Here is a 5981-nt window from a genome sequence, read left to right as displayed (position 1 = left end):
AAAATTCGTCAAGAGCCTTAATTTTGCATACCTTTAAAAAGAGTACTAGAACTTTTAATTTCCGTTCGAATGAGCCCTTTTCGTATATTCTAGGACTATTTGTTCGATGCGATCACCTTCGGAAAAAAACAAATAAACACTCATCCGTGAGCTTTTTTCTGGCAAAAATACAAAATTCCACATTTTTGCATATGGGAGCTTGAAAATCCTACCATAGGTTTTTTTTATCACTTTTAAAAAAGTTTCTTATTCTAATTAAACTGTGTTTCAGAAGTTGTTCTTAAGAAATTGGGACAAACAGTCAAACTTACACGTAAAGAGAAAGGTTCTTAGGAGGGGGGCAACTCCTTCGTATATGCAATAATTTCTTTTGGTTTTGAGTTTTAATGTTCATCCTTACTTTTAGTTGAAAAAACTTGTTGTTTTTATTTAATTTCTGATCATTTGTCAGGTAATGCCGGTAAATCAGGCTCCCTTTCATTAAAAATACCCCCTCAAAGGAAACTACTCCGTGGAAAGTTCCTCCTAGGTAAAATACCCCCCCCCCCCCGCCTTCAAATTCTGTCCGGACAATTCCATCCTCGCTGAGAAATATTATACCTAAATAATGGGTAAATTTGTACCTTACAGCCCCTTCCTCGGGTTTTTTTTTTTTGGGGGGGGGGGTCATATTATCCCCAAAAGCATAGCGATTGAATATTTCAATTATGCTCAACAAAAATGGCTATCTCAAAATTTTATTCTGACGACTTTGGAAAAGAGTGACGGACTTGCCCTTCAATCTTTTTGGTCACCCAAAAATGACACTAGAACTTTTGATTTCTGATCAAATGAGCCCTCTCCTGATCTTCTAGGATCATTGGTTCGATACGAACGCCCTGGAGAAAACATACAAAAAAAATAAACAAATAAATAATCATTCGTCATCCTTCTTATCGCAAAAAAATCAAAATTCCGTATTTGTATATAGGAGCTTGAAACCTTTTCAATGAGGTTCTCTAATATGCTGAATCTGATGGAGTAATTTTCATTAAGATCACTTGATGTTTTGAGAGCAATGTAATAAAAATTCCTGTAATAAATTCAATAACTGCTGTAACTTCTGAGGAGCATGCATGACCTTGACGCATCCAATATCAATTTTGGGGCTCCATTCCACCGTGAGTATTTCCAAACTATTTGTATACATACTAAATAGCTGAGGCGATAAGGGACAGCCCTGCTTTACTCCTGACTTATATTGTACCATCCTATAAAATTCAAATCCTGAAAACCTTAACAATCCATCCCCTCAAAACTTGGTCCTTATGTTTAACTCATATACGAAGAAACTTACACAGTTGTTAGTAGCACACGCGTTCCTCTCAGACATCCTTTCAATAACTCACTCCCGAACACTGTTCCAAGACATTGATTCCGCAACTCAGACAGCTCGTCACACTCGGGCACAAAATGCAAGAGATTCTCATTCACACATTTACACATCAGGCCAAAGTAAAGGCTGCCCACAAACCTAATCTTTCCTAGAAAAAATTTGTCTCTCCTAAATCCAAACTATCTCTCACCAAAAACAAAACTCTTCAAATTCTCTCTATTCAATCCAAATTTAGAATAACCCTCCTCCCCTAGCCCTAGCACTCTTTAGCTTCATTCTTAAACTGTTGTTTTTTGGGATTTAGGGGAGAAAAAGGTACCTAGGTTAGGTTAGATTACGAATTTAATATATGCAATCTCAAGTTCTTTTATTCAATAAATATAAAAAACTCTACAATCCAAAAAAATCCCAAAGGGCTGTTAACTGGGTAAAAACTGGTGTTAACTGGGTCACTAAAACTTGTAAAGTAAAAAATTGTTCAGTTCCAAGTCGTTCTCTTAAACCTGCTTAAACCTTACTAAGCACCTCTTCCTAACACAGCATCTTTTCAGCCTACTATCTACTACCTTACCAAATAGTTTTGCTAAGCTATCACCTGAATGGATCCCTTTCTAATTACCATAGTCACTCCTATAAAATGGAACCATCACCGATAGACCACCTCAGCAGCCACATCCTTAGCTGTAAAATAACTGTGAAAAGTAATGACACGATATATATTCTGAACAATAAAAGCCCTTCTTCGTCTATGCTTCAAGTTCAAGCTCAAGTTCTTTTATTCAATAAATATAAAAAACTCTAAAATCCAAAAAAAATCCCAAAGGGCTGTTAACTGGGTAAAAAAAACAAATACTACATGATTTGGACCCCCCTGAAAAAAACAACAACTTATTAAAGATATTTTATTCCAATACGTATGGGAGTTTATCCCTGGCCCTCGATGGCCAGAACCCCCCCCCCCCCATGAAAGAACTTATCAATAATAAATCATGGGAGCTGACTTCTGGTCCTCCGTCCATGGCCCGACTTCCTCGCCTCAATAAAAAAAAAAAACTTATTAACGATATTTTATTTTCATACTAAATGATTTACGGGTTACTGAAATAGCCCTACACATACATAAATAAGAAGTATTGCTCACAGGAAGACAACTTATATATCTACTTGACACAGCTTCGTTTTTAAAACCTTCCCAACTCTAATATCCTATTTCTTCTTCAAATTTATTATACTTTAAATTTACTATTTCTCATTCCTCAGAAATATTCTTGTCGAACTTTTATCTTCGCATAAATTTTTTCAACACCTTCACCAATTACAATTATTTTGTATTCAAAATTTGTCTTTAATATCTGCCAAAAACATCTTTATACAATTGACTTAACATTTTCTGGCAACTTTTCAATATTAGTTGCATAATACTCTTCAATTCTTTCCATATGCCTTTTCTCACTGGAAGTGACAAAATTGATTGAGGTACCTGGATGTCCAAACCTCCCCACCCGGCCAATCCTATGGAGGTAGTTCTCTTCGTTGAATGGTAAATCGTAATTGATGATAAACTTTACTTGCTGGATGTCAATGCACGACCTAAGATATCAGTTGATATCAGCACCCGTGATTTTCCAGACATGAAATCTTCCAATATTTCTCTTCGTTCATCCTGGTTCTTTTCAGGGATTCGGCCAACAAACTCATTACAATTTATTATTTATAAAAAGAATTAGTCAAAAAGTTTAGGTATGTTTCTTATTCTTTGGACCATAGTAAAGCAGGGACGCAATTTTCTATGGGGTGGGGGAGAGCACGTGCCCCCACCCCAAAAAAAGTTTGCCCCTCAGCTGAAATTTAGCGTTTTCAAAAATCTTGTCAGAAGCCTTAAATAATTCAAGCATCCACAGAAACAGATAAGTTTTCTTTAGTACACCTTTGCCTTTATGCCAAATTATGGCTCATTTTTCATTTGGTCATTTTCACCTGACTTAGGAAAATCGGCTCCAACTTTGCCCCCCCCCCCCGAGAATTTTGACGAAACTATACCCTGTAGAACCGCCCAAAGGCCTAATTTAGTAAGCGGGCTTCAAGTCTATTTTAGTTGGTATTAAATAGAAAAAACAAGCTTTTTCAATTGAAAGTAAGGAGCAACATTAAAACTTAAAAAGAACAGAAATTATTACGTATATAAAGCGGGTTGCCCCCTCCTTAACACCTTGCTCTTTACGCTAAAGTGTTTTATTACTTTTAAAAAAGCGTTTTATTGTTCTAATTAAACGGCCCTTTTGTTTCAGGAGTCATTCTTAAAGAATTGGAAGGTAAAATTCAAATCTTAGCGTAAAGGGCGAGGTGTTGAGGAGGGGGCAACCCCCTTTATATACGATATAATTTCTGTTCGTCTTAAGTTTTAGTGTTGCTCTTTACTTTCAGTTGAAAAAACTTGTTTTTTTAATTTTATTTCTGATCGTTTTTTAAATAATGCAAGGAAATCTGGCTCCATCTGCACGCAGGCACCCCTCCCCATGGAAATATCCTCTAGACAATTCAATCCGGTGAAAATTGACCCCTGGACAATTACTCTTAAGAATTTTGTATTAAAATTCTGGCAAATTCCCCCAGTGTATAATTTCCCCCGACAAGTTCACTCCCTGGAAACTTCCCTCCCCATGGAATATTCCCACTTCGAAAAACACCCAGCAGAAAAATTGGGGCCCCCCCCCCCACCTAGAAATGTATGCCTTCATCCCAGTAACAAAGGCTGTGCGCAAACACTGGGCAAATTTTATAACTTAAAGACATTCCCTGGGGCTGTGGGGGGTCATGTTATACCTAAAGGCATAGTTATTGGGCCTTTCAGCTATAATGAATAAAATGGTTATCTCGAAATTTTGATGGGACGATTTTGGGAAAAAAGAGGCGAGGAAAGGGCCTAGTTGCCCTACAATTTTTTTGGCCACTTACAAAGGGCACTAGAACTTTTAATGTCCGTTCGAATGAGCCCTCTTCCAACCTTCTAAGACCACTGGGTCGATATGATCACCCCTAAAAAAAACACTCACCCGTGATCTTTCTTCTGGCAAAAAATACAAAATTCCCCATTTTCGTATATAGGAGTTTGAAACCTGTTCAGTAGGATTCTCTGATACGCTGAATCTGATGATGTGATTTTCATTAAGATCACGACTTTTAGGGGGTGTTTCCCCCTCTTTTCGAAAATCAGGAAAATTTTCTCAGGCTCGCTACCTTTGATGGGTATAATTAAACTTAATGAAATTTATATATTTGAAATCAAACAGTTCGTGGTAACGAACTGTAAGTAAGGAGCGACCCGGCTGAATGGTAACCGAAACTCTAAAAAACGGAATTTTGGTACCAATAGATACATCAAAAGAATCAGATTTTAATTTTGATTTCAAATATACAAGTTTCATCAAGTTTAATCTTACCGATCAAGTTACGCGCCTGAGAAAATTTGGCTGATTTTCGAAAAAAGGGGGAAAGACCCCCTAAAAGTTATAGAACCTTAATGAAATTCACACCATCATATTCAGCGTATCAGAGAACCCTACTGTAGAGGTTTCAAGCTCCATCTACAAAAATGTGGAATTTTGCATTTTTTGCCAGAAGAAAGATCACGGGTGCGTGTTTATTTGTTTTGTTTTTTCTTTTCCCCAGGGGTAATTGTATCGACCCAGTGGTCCTAGAATATCGTAGGAGGGCTCATTGGAACGGAAATTAAAAGTTCTACTGCCCTTTCTAAGTGACCAAAAAAAATGGAGGTCAACTAGGCCCCCTCCCACGCTAATTTTTTTCTCAAAATCACCCAATTAAAATTTTGAGATAGCCATTTTGTTCAGCATAGTCGAAAATATAATAAATATGTCTTACGATGACTTAATCCCTCACAGTTCCCAGCGGAAGGGCTGCAAGTTATGAACTTTGCCCATTGCTTACATATTGTATTGGTTAGAGGGGGTACTCGGGAGAATCTTTCCGTGGAGGATGTTTCTTTGGGGTAAGGGACATTTCTATAAAGGGGACGCCGGATTTCAAAGCATTATTTAAAAAACTAACAGAAATTAAATTTAAAAAAAACAAGTTTTTTCAACTGAAAGTAAGAAGCAACATTAGAACTTAAAATGAACAGAAATTATTACGTATATGAGGGGGTTCTCCCCCAAGTCAATACTTCGCTCTTTACGCTACAGTTTTTTTTTAGTGCTTTCAAAAGAGCTATCTATTCTAATTAAACGGCCTTTGTTATTCAGGGGTTTGTGAATTAATTTTTTTTTTAACTTTTAACGTAAAGAGCGTGGTATTGACTAAGGGGAGAACCCCATCATATACGTAATAACATATACGTAATAAAAAAAAAACAATAAAAAAAAACAAGCGATACGGCTCAATAGTAATCGAAACTGTTAAAAACGGAACTTTGATGCCAATAAATGTATCAAAAGAATAGGCTTATAATGCTGATTCTAAATATATGAATTTTATTAAGTTTAGTATTACTCATCAAAGGCAACGACCCTGAGAAAAAGGCCCGGATATTTTAAAGAGGGGGGGGGCGAACATCCCCTACAAGTGGAAGAATTTTAATGAAAATCAT

The sequence above is a fragment of the Artemia sp. Qi Xiang Cuo genome, chromosome 15 (genome assembly GCF_049724085.1).
Source record: "Artemia sp. Qi Xiang Cuo chromosome 15, ASM4972408v1, whole genome shotgun sequence".
NCBI lineage: Eukaryota > Metazoa > Arthropoda > Branchiopoda > Anostraca > Artemiidae > Artemia > Artemia sp. Qi Xiang Cuo.
The sequence above is the reverse complement of the archived record's forward strand: the minus strand, read 5'-3'. Positions refer to the sequence as shown.